This window comes from Mytilus edulis, chromosome 2 (genome assembly GCF_963676685.1).
Source record: "Mytilus edulis chromosome 2, xbMytEdul2.2, whole genome shotgun sequence".
In the NCBI taxonomy this organism is placed as follows: Eukaryota; Metazoa; Mollusca; class Bivalvia; order Mytilida; family Mytilidae; genus Mytilus; species Mytilus edulis.
The window spans coordinates 28,654,491-28,666,682 of record NC_092345.1 but is presented as its reverse complement, the minus strand read 5'-3'; the positions used below and the strand labels follow the sequence as shown (position 1 = coordinate 28,666,682).

Sequence of the window (12,192 nt, the reverse complement as noted above, 5' to 3'; positions counted from 1 at the left end):
TCCGGTCTTCTGCTTATTTGGGACGTTTTTCCAAATATTACATTCCTTTTGGTATCTAACTTCAACTTAATGACAAAGTCACAATGTTTCAAATCAATTCTGCATTTTAAAGTTAAATTCAGAATTTGTAGTTTTAGAGTTGATTCACGTTACTAGTATATATAATCCTTTAGTCTGGGCGTTGACCCTCCGATTAGTATGTGCCAACCCGTTTACTGGAAATAAGAACATCAGATATATGAGTGGAACATGCTCTTTTAGACCGTTGTACAGAACTCTTTATACTTATTCTTATAAGGTATAAAAGACGGCAGGTGGAATCAACGAATTAAATACATTGTACTTACAGGAAATAATGATTGATTAATTGATTTATATATTGATCTATCGATTAATGACCGTTTAAAAAAAAACCAGTATAGAGTATTGCATGCATGTTCAGGACGAAAGCTTTGATTTAAAAATGAATAAATCTGTTTCATATTGCATACAAATACATAAGCTTGTCATTCATTTTTCTGTACACTATATACCTTACTTGTATTCAGTTCGCCTAAAAATGGCGCATATTGTATTGCTCAAAATTTAGCACTTTCGATTTTGTCTTGCCGGTCAAGCATGCATTAACTATTTGTCACTGGACTTTTATTAGCAAGCAATCAATCTATTCTCAGTGGCGGATCCAGAAATTTATGGGAACACTGTCTGCCTGACAGGGAGCCTAGTCTAGTCATGCTTAATTGATTCCCTAGATATTCATAAAAAAAAGTGGGGGCCGGGCCCCTGGTCACCTATATATATATATATATATCTGCCTCTGATTCTTAATTTTAATTAGAAATATCTCGTCTTAAAGATGCCTATAATACTGGTCACTGGTGATACAGCAACCGATTTTAATTAACCTAATTATTTCCCGAAAAGGAAAAAAATAACTGCATGAAAGCAAAACAGACATCGTGCCATGATGGATGTAGATGACTTTTATAGTAGTAATTTGTATTTTGTGTAATGAACACATTATTTTACATAAAACGAAGACAAATGATTGACAGTTTAACTAATTTCATTAAAAAATGTATGTTAGTTGAAACACTTCCATCAGCCGACTTTCTTTTAAACTTACTAAAAAAAACCACTCAGCAGTAATAGGGATTTAAGAAAGTTTCTAAAAAGGGAAAGGTACCAATGCGACAAATAAACAACCACTAGTCGCAGAATAAACATAAAACGCGACTACCTCCATATAAGGATGAACAGACAAAAACTGTCCACATGGATAACGAATTTTAAAACAATCATTTAAAGTATATGACAGCTGAAAAATAGATATGTATATGAAGTATAGGAAAGAAAAATATATATAGGATTGAAGATCCATAGAGCAGTTGAAAATTTACACGACGAATGCCTTCTGTTTGGTTTTGAGTTGCTCAATTTAAACATTTTCAGTTTTATGTGTAGTGTTGTTTGGACTGTTGTTGTCTTTTTAATTGATTTTTCTCTTTGATCATTTGCCACTTTGGTACTTTTCATTTTAGTAATGGCTAAATATTACAACAATCAAATTACGGAATACGCACCGAATATAACAGATTATTACGAGTTTCAAAAGTTTGATTCATTATTTTGAAACTACTCTATGCCATTCAAACTAAATTCAACAACTCTTGGCACAAGTGCATATATAACTAGCTTATTTTAAATTTTATAATTCCGAATCACGCAAAAAAGTCTTAAAAAATGGATGCGTCTCGACGTATTTCAAAATCAACTATATCTCTACCTAAAAACAAAATAAAACTTATTCAATATCAGTTTCATCCACTATATCACAATATTAATGGAAATATAGGTTTTTGCATTTCATTGATATGCCTGCATCTTTTATCTAAATTGATGCGAATTATTCAGAAAACTAGAGGCCCAACATTAGATCGCTCACAGAATGATTTTACAATATTTTGATGTTATGACTACCATTACTGTTTACAGCCGATTGCATTGAGTGTGTAGTCAAAGGAAATATCTTTGGTTAGCTTGCTTGCTAACTGAACCATGAAGTCATTATTAGGTTAGGTAAACTACCCTCCTTCAAAAGTAGACTAATCCGACAGATAATTAATCTATCTGTATGTAGGACTAAGCTACTTCGTTCGAAAGGAAGGTAGTATACCTTACCTAATAATGACTTCACGGTTCAGCTAGTAAGCATGCTAACCAAAACTAACCTTTGCCTACACACTCAATGAAATCAGCTGTAACATATAATTTTTGGAAGAACGGAGCTTTTGATAGATATACTGTTCAAACAAGACGTCTTTGTGGAGCCTAAATTTCAGTTTTTTAAAAGATAGTTTGAAAATGTTTACGAGCAGCGACCAACACAAAGAAACGAAAATGATTCCCACTAGACCTTTCGGTCAGGTGAGCCTAAATGATATCCATTTAGGCATGTTAAAATGCATGCCAAGTTTCAAAAGTATCATTCACAAATATTGTTTGAGACACTGCCAGAAGAAAATGAATGAAAGAGTATGTGTAAAGCTCAGACACAAAATGCTAATTATAATATCAATGTCTGTGCTTGATTGTAAATCGTCTGAATATGTTGATTGAAATACCTGGCTGTTATATTTCTCAACGAAAAATAACACGATATTTGCAAGTTTTTAGGCGTCAGTCGGCCGTCGTAGAAGACAGCTCATACTCATTGAGTGGAATCAAACGCATTTAATCGAGGGGTGATAATTTTCCAATTCCCGCTTAATTTGTACCCCCCCCCCCCCCGCCCATTTCCAACTTGTTTTCCTTCTTTTTCCCGTATCGTGCTATTTCCTTAGAATGAAATTCAAAACAGTGTGGCTGTGGCCATTGATTGACACATTAAATTCATCCATTGACTGGGACAATTTACGTGAACGTTTGTCTGTAACGACCACTGTTCACGACGTACCTACGATAGACATTTAAACTGTGGGGTCACCAAAGGTTTCTTAACGCCTTTAATTATAAAATAATTCGAAAAATTAATCAGGAATAACCTTTATGTTTGATTTATATAATTAGTATAAATCAAAACATTGTGTTATTTCTGATTAATTTTTCGAATTACTTTATTAAGGTGTTGAGAACCTTTGGTGACCCCATAGTTTAAGTGTCTTTAAAAAGTACATAGTGAGCAGTGGTCGTTACATACAAACGTTCACCTAAATTGTCCCAGTCAATGAATGAATTTAATGTGTCAATCAATGGCCACAGCCACACTGTTTTGAATTTCATTCTATCGCTTTTTCTCACATCCTCTCTTTTTTACTCCCATATCCCACATCCCCACATGTTTTAAGCGCCCATGTCCCAAATCCAACCAAGCGTGTTACTCCTTCATAATCAATTTGTGTAACGACTACGAAAGATGAGAAATTTAAGAAGTAGAAATAAAGAACTTGGGAGCATAGAATATGTAACAGTACATCACCAGTCTTTATTTTGCAGAAAACATGTTTTGTTATATTTAAATGTTTAAGCAACACTAATTAAATCTCAATTTTTAAATTTCTGTGAATGACGTAAAACATCGTGTGTTCGATTCCAACCAGTAAACCAAACTAACGCCTCTGATACTAATTGGCATCTCATTCATCAACATAGCGACACTGTTTTACCAACAATGTGGTCAATATATTAATGCAGTAAAATATTTGTTTCTAAATAAAGCAAATTTCCAAAAAATCAATGAAACCAAGTGTCAAATAACACAAGTTATTAATCGAATATGGCTTTAATGTAATGAGAATGAACTCGTTATGTTAACAAAAACTTTTTCTCAATGTTGTTGCTTTCAGTGAAAACAAAAACTAATTTCAAAGGAAATCGATCTTTTAATGTGAAATCTCTGCAATTTTGTATAATGTTCTAGTAGAGTCTAAGTCCCGAAAGTGACATGCAACTGAATACAATATTGGTAAAGATAACAATAGTTTCTTTTTTCACTTAACTAAGACAATGTCATGTTGTAGAGATCCAGTAGATATAGTCACGAGCAGAACGTGCCTGTTAAGAACGATCGTACAGTTATTGTTTTTTTTTCAAATGAAAAAGATTCCCAAACGTACAGTATACAAGAAGATTATATCACATCGTATTTTTGCAATACTTTTCAACATTAGTGATGTGAATTGTCTGTTTTACAGCTCGAATGTAACGTATACTTTAGGGCTATAAATAATATTTCGGCAGGGCTATAAATAGTCTGTCAGCATCTTTACAATGACCAATGGCATAACAACTGACATACTATTCTATATGCTGGATATCTCTATTTGGGTTGGAATAAGTCCAACATGGAAGTAAACACATAATCCATAGCCTCCTTTTCACATAGCGCTACGCATGTTACAAAGTCCCCAAGTATTTACTCTCCATGGGGGTGCAATGCTTGCCTATTTTAGACAAAATTTCAAATTTTCAACTAAACGGTGTCAATTGTTGTGTAAAGAATCGGATTCTTTCTGAAAAAAATTTGCCCACCGAATTGAGATATTGTTCCAATTGTTTTCTTTCGTCATTTATATATATACCTTTATTACTGGACTCGGAATATAAAGTAAACACTATTGTTTTCATTTAATGGAATTTGATTTGACTATCATACAAGTGAGAGGTTAAGCTAGCTATAAAACCAGGTTTAATTCACCATATTCAATATAAGGAAATGCCTGTACCATGACGTGCCGATTTGGATTTTCATTGTAGTTCGGTTTTTTTTTACTTTAATTTAAAGATGATATGTAATTTTCCAAAACAAGATATTGACATGAACATATGCAACACATACCAAAGTTGCTTCTGAACATTTTGCAAACAACAATCATGAAATTAATCAAACGATCAATCAATCAATCAATACGTTATCCAAATGGAAACAAAACTGCAACACACATGTGATATCGGTTAAAGCCAAATGCTCAAAGATACAACAGACATTATTTTTATTTATACACGAATAACATAAATTATAAACAAAAACTACTAAAAAGACAGAGGAAATTTATTTTGTGTCTTTTACATCTGTAGGCACGAGAAGAAACACGATATTGTTGTTGAGACTAAAATGTTGCAACATTTATCATAACAAATACATGAACAAAAGCATTTAAACACACCAAACAAATTTGTTAACGTTCACATTTCACACTTATAGTTTCAACACTTTGCACATTTACATGAGAAATTATCTTTGTCACGATAAACACTACACGCAACTGTTACATGTATTATGTAATAAGGTCGTAGACACTTAATACATAGAACACCAAGAGCGAATTGTATAAAAATTGAGGAAATGAAATATAGCCATGATCGGTGAAATATTGATGTTAAAATTACGCTTAAAGCAAGATAGTTCATTAATAAAACATGTTCTTTTGTCATAAACTAGATGCAATTAACGAGTCATTAAAGCCAAACGATCCGTGTTGACAAACCATGTGAAATGTTTACATTTATTTCTAGATATCACTGCGCTTCTGAATGTGTAAGTCGGTATTTCCGATTTAGATTTTTTAATCCACACCATTCCACCAGGACACACAATTATTTAATCAGAAATTAAATCACAAATTCTTGTCGAAATAAAGTGCAAGTATTGAACATACTTTCATTCATGCTATCAGTCTAGCCGTCTTATGAAATCACTGCTGACTTGCGAAATTTATACGCCCCGGAACAGTTTAAATAATTCCTTATTTAGATTGGCTGACACCACTTCCGGTTTATATGCATTTCGACTCGCCATAGAGTTGTTTGTTAATTCATGTATCTTTTGTTTTTCCACATTTTTGTTGTCAGTTGCATCACCAACAGTGTAATGTTCATTTCTTCATTTAGTTAGAAGCACAATTTTGAGTTTAAAATGTCACATGGCTATCTAACAAAGCGACATTAATAGATGATGCATGCTAACTGAGAGTGCTTGATCAGCATTTTCAAGCATCCGATAATTTTCTTTTTCTTTTTGTTATTTTGTTATACGGCTACATTAGAGTGTTGAGAATCAAAATAGAAGAAATAGATAAGTGAGGCCGTTATTTTTATACGACCCCAAAAAATTTTTGGGTTCGTATAATGGTATGATGTCGTCGTCTACGTCGTCAGCGTCGTCAGCGTCGTCGTCGTCCGAAGACACTTTGGTTTCCGGATAATAACTTTAGTTTAAGTGAATAGATCTTAATGAAATTTTTTCAGAAGGTTCAATACCACGAAAGGAAGGTTGGGGTTTATTTTGGGGATGATGGTCCGAACCGTTTAGGAATTAGGGGCCCAAAAGGGGCCCAAAACAAGCATTTTTCTAGTTTCAGGATAATAACTTGTTTACCAGTATTTCAATTGCTCTGAAAGTATGCTGTAATGTTTAAAATCACAAGTAGAAGGTTTGGATTCATTTAAGGGGTTATGGGGCCGAAGTTTAGGAATAAAGGGCCAAAAAGGGGCCAAAACAAGCATTTTTCTAGTTTCCAGAAAATACCTTGTGTGTAATTGCATGGATCTCTCTGAAATTGTACCACAATGTACCATATAACAAAGGGGAGGCTGGGATTTAGTTTTAGGTTAATTGCCCAAAATATGTAGGAATTAAGGGCCAAAAAAGGGCCAAAAAGAAACATGTTTCTAGTTTCCAAACAATCATGACAATAACTTGTGTTTAAGTGTATGGATCTCTCTGAAATCGTACAAGGTTCAATATTACAAAGGAAAGCATGGGATTGAGTTTAAGGGTTATTGCTCCAAGGGGGGGGGGGTGCAATAAATCGGGGGGGGGGGATCTCAGTTTACCATTTTTTTAAGGGATTTTTATTTTTTTTTCAACATTTTTCAAATTTCAAATTTTGAAAAGTTTCAATAAAAAATATTCAATTGCACATTATTGTGCAATAGATGTGTTAGATCTTGAACCACATTAATTTTGTGGCAAAAACCTATATTATGTCAAAAATTTGATCACAATCAAAATTCAGACGGTATCAAGCTTGAATATTGTGACCAAATTTGCCCCAACTGTTAAGGGTTCGACCACTGGGGTCGTATAAAGCTGCGCCCTGCGGAGCACCTGGTTCTCGTTTGAATTGTTTTACATTTGTCATGCATGGGCCTTTTATCACGAACTATGCTAATGGGCTAATCCGCTTTGCTCATCGCTGAAAGCCGTACGGTGATCCATAGTTGTTAATTTCTTTATAATGCAGTCTCGTGTGAAGAGTGTCTCATTGGTAACCATACAACATCCAAATTTTTTTTATAGTTAATAATAAAACCAGGAGTGCAAGAAACCTTAAGGCTGAAGACGTTTTAACGATGAACAGCAATAAAAGCGCTGTTCAATTGCGTTAAAGTGTTGGTTTATTTTTTGGTGCGCGTGTACTGATTTTGTTTCATGGATAGGTACTCCATATCCTTTCTTTTCTATTATAGTATGTATGCATCTAAAAGTAAAAAGACTGAAGAAATAAGAATATTTGTTAACAGTTAAATAGGAATACATCTTATTTTTCAAAATTCCGCTATTTTAAATATAATACACATAGAGATACCGACATCATGATATGTTAGAAAATATCTTCACCTGACAAGAGTTAATATATAACACGTGTGAAAAATTTAGTGTTGGCAAATGTACCAATTTCACCTTAGATAATAATCCATCATAACATCTTTCACTCAACTAAATAAAACGATATCATAAGCATAAAAAAGCAGCAAGTCACTCATGTGAAAACATTATCATATTTTGTAACATAAAAATGTGAATAGCTGAGTACACCAATCATTCAAATGGGCCATTAGTAGCTACGCCGTTGTAGGTTAATGTTTGCTACTTGCCTGTGGTATCAAACAACCAGATGCATCGAAGCTAAGGGCGGTCCGACTGCTTAAGCTGTGTGGCTTCATCCCAAGAAGATTTTTCATATGTTATCTAAAGTGGGCTTTTGATGGAAGCAAAAATTAAACAAGATTCATAATGGAAGTATAATTTAGTCGAGTGGCTTTTCTTTAATTTGAAGGTTGTGAAAGATGTTTTCTTCACACACAAGAAATAGAAGGTCACCGTAGGTCATGGAGTGCTCCTATAAATTGTGTATTTAGGTCAAATTTGACTTTTAAGATGGAATATTTAATTAGCGTATGAATTAAACATGCATTTGTTTCCTGTCGAAATAATTATCTAAAATATGCGTTCAATTTTGATTTATTCAACTGTCTTTGGATGGTTATATAACTCTTATTTGTTAGATATACTAGTAAACGGAGACACAGTTCATACGTCAATACGACAGCAAACGACCAACACAAAAGTAAAAAACAATAAACATAAAAAACGCTCTGCAACAATAGACTTATGTCTATGCAGTATGTCAACCTCTAAATCGTCCTTTTTCTAACACAGTTGGAAATTTTAAAAGGGCCTATCAAATACGCCACCAACCCCAAAATCTAAAACATAATAATATAAATCGACAGTAAGGCTTCTAACTTGTTTTGGGTTTAATTTAGATTTTTTTGTGATGTATATCGCCCCAGTTTTTAATCTGGATTTGTTCTAAATGATAGTTAACGTACCAAATATGTAACAATTTCTCCCAAATCTGGGTGGTGGTCTCACTGCGGTCTGTACCAATGTTTAATGTATGTGGGAGGTTTCAGACTTTCGCCCATCTTGTCTGTATTTCAAAGAACTATGTTTAAAAATTGTCATTGAGTTCTATAGTCCATATTATAAAAAAAAACACTGTATTTAAAAGACGTCATCACACTAGAGTCCCTTACACCTGTTAATGTTTAAAAAAGAAATAATGTTTTCTTTCGTAATGTAATTTATAGAGTGAATAAAAATGTAAAAATATCGCTTCAGCCATTATCTAAATAGTTCTAATGTTCACATACGTTATTTATGGCATCTAATGGACGTATACCTCACACATTTACATGTCAAATTTTCCACCTTTTCAAATTTAGATTGGAGAAATGGAATATGATTTTTATAAACAATGTCGCGGGACAATACAAACAGTAGCGGCGGAGTGATTTATGTATATGGGTAAAGTGTTTTCGTTTTTTCCTTAGTAAATAATTCATCAAGTATGCCGATGAAGCATAAATTATATTTTTCATAATAATATGTGATATGATTATTAATTTGACACCCAAGAAATACGATGTGATTTCCTGCCATTCAAAGACCTCCCTGTTTAAAAATTCTATTTTGAACCGTTGAAGTAAGCATTAGCAATTTTTTTTTTTCTTTTTATAAAAATCATATTTATCTTAGATATAAAGCAGTGTATTTCAACCTGAGCCAGTATTAGCATAAATTAGATAGAAAAATATTATATTGTTTTGGTTGTTGTCTGCTCTAATTGTTTTGTCATAAATCAAGCCGTTGATTTTCATTTAAATTGTTTCAATTTTTTGCGTGCTAAAGACCTGTATAGCTTAAAATATACGGTATGGTATTTGCTCATCGTTGAAGGTCGTGCGATAACCTATTGGTGCTTACATCCACGTAATATGGACTCTGGTGGATAGATGTCTCATTTACAATGATATCACATCTCCTTATTTTTTTAAATAAATATTTAATGTAATAGATATCGGGATAAATATATGTTTATTTTAAAAGTCTGGTTCATTTTTCAGACTCGTTGTCTTTTAATTCAATGACCCAAACCAAAAAGCTTCCTTATAACTGAGCTTACAAATGTTTTAACCATCAGCTCTTTCTTGTTTTTGTTTCGATTTTCGAAGTAACAACAGGGTTTAGTTCATTTTAATATATCCTATGCCTAAGAGGAAGACACTAACAGGGTTTTCACATGTCTGCTCTTTCCCCGGCACAGCTTTTCCTCAGTTTTGAAATTTTATTTTGAGACTGTTGAATAAAAAAGACCTCGATTGGTTAAAAAACAAAAACGCAATCCATGCAATGACAAGACAAGAAAGATTTTAGTATTTTGAGTATCTTATGTAAAGGAATGTGAATAAAAGGAGGTATGAGGTATACCTCATGTAGACAAAAAAAATACATCTTGATGTTGACCTCCGGTCTTCAACAAAAAGACAGACATCTGTATGAAATACAAGGCTCTATAGGCACGGATACTTTAAGCGTGGAAAGCTATATTTATAACCTTCGTAATAAGTATTTTATTTGCATGCATGTGACATGCATTTGTAAGTACATGGTACTATTCAACAAATGTCAAGAAAAACATCAAACAGTGTTATGATACATGTATAAGATTGCACAATGTAATTCTAGTCGAGAAAGACTAAATTACTAAATTTTAAAAATTGCATAGTTAAATCTATTGATAAAACTTCAAAGCTAAATGTGAAATTTGATAGGTGTCATTTTAGGTAAGTAAAGTGGGGCCTTTTTGACCTTTGTTATATATAATTGACTCTTTGACTTAATGCACAAATGTTGTTTTATTGACCCGATTCTTTGCTTTTTAAGTTCGTTTTTAATTATTTGAGATTGGAGTAGTCGGTACCAGTTAGATCCTTTGGAATCATTTAAACTGCATGAGTGCAATTTACGTCTCTTTACTATTACTAATAAAAGGTGCATGTTCTTCTTTGTATCATGAAAGGCAAGACTATACCTAGGTTTTTATTAAAATAGGGTTATTGATTTATTAAATTATTTAACATAGGCCACACCATAACTAATGAAAAAATGTTGTTCTTCTCCTGCTTTCAAGTCGGCCTTAATAAGGTGCGACGGTTTAGAATTTATTCCTCAAAATGTGTCTAATTTGCTTTCAAAAAATACATTTTAACAATGATATATGTAATATATGTAAGAACAGTACCCAGAACATCAAATTATAGAAAAACTAAAAGATCTCCATGTTTACCCTGGGAAATTCCATATATATTTAATTTGGGAGGAATTTTCTATTTTGTTTTAACGAAATCTATTTGATTGGTGACACGAAATTTATTTTGAAAAACACAAAAAGTTAAAACTTACTTACACTCAAAACAATGATAAAAATAAAAGGAATAAAATATTTCATTTTAAAGTTTTGTTTTCTCCATTTGAATGACCGTACATTCCATCAATGATTTAGATAAAGGTATAATTCAAGATAATTATTTCTCGATCCTTTGATCTTTGATTTGTTGATAGTGGAAAAATTAAAAAGCATTTTTAGAACTTTTAAAAGTATTGAAAATTAGAGGCCATCAGAAAGAAAGATTAATAATATTTTCGTACCTTTCGACCTTTGGAAACCATTGTTGTTTTCTTCTCGTTATTTTTAACGTTGCTAGCTCCAGATGTGGAGTTAAGGGGCCATTTTGACAAAAAATTTCAAGATTATAATAAATAAAAAAAGAAATATGACTGACAATCTTGAACATTTCTGTGTTACTTAAACTCTTCTGTTTTTATTTTGTTTTGTGTAATAAACTTAAAAAGAAACAGAACTGATTCGATACAGCCATAAAAACCAATTATAGGTTCAAGCAGGTATTCCGTTTTGTGTGTGAAATATATAGTGAATATAAATGTATTGAACACCGGAGTTATCTCTCTATTCCTAATTTACCTCTGCCTAGACGTAAATAAAACACATAAAACACTAAAAAAAATAAACCTACTGTTCATCATTGATCTGCTAAAAAGAAAACCGGTGCTTCAGTGTCAGAAAGTGAAATAACTTGTTATGAATTTGAATTTTGTCATAAGTCGACATATTTTTTTCTAGGAAACAACTATGAACCTATAATAAGACATGTAGTATTTTTGTTCGTATAACATAGCGACAAGTCGAACTTTTAAAATCTTTATTTAATACGTTCATCGTACACTTATAATCAATTATTGAAAACAACACTTTGGAAATTTATTGTGTCCTAAGTGGACAAACAAATACTGCTGTGAAATAATTGGATTCGGACATTGATATCTCTTGATTTTCCCTTGATTTCTGTAGGCGTACATATATTCGCAAATATCCTATGACTATTTTAAAATTTGAATTTAAAAATTAAATTTCAATCAGGAGTTTCCTCCCATTGAATGCTTTAAAGTTGAAATAATTTTTAAGATATATTAAATTTGTTAATACTTTTAAATTAAGTAGGTAAAACAATCGTTTTCGAGTGAAAATAACAAAAAACACCGCA

General features: G+C 32.4%; 1 protein-coding gene across 1 annotated transcript in view; it reads left to right on the top strand.

Moving 5' to 3' along the window:
- Window positions 1–12,192, top strand: part of LOC139511889 (homeobox protein Hox-B7-B-like) — a 33,920-nt gene that overhangs the window by 17,702 nt on the left and 4,026 nt on the right. The gene's annotated exons all lie outside the window — the stretch shown is intronic.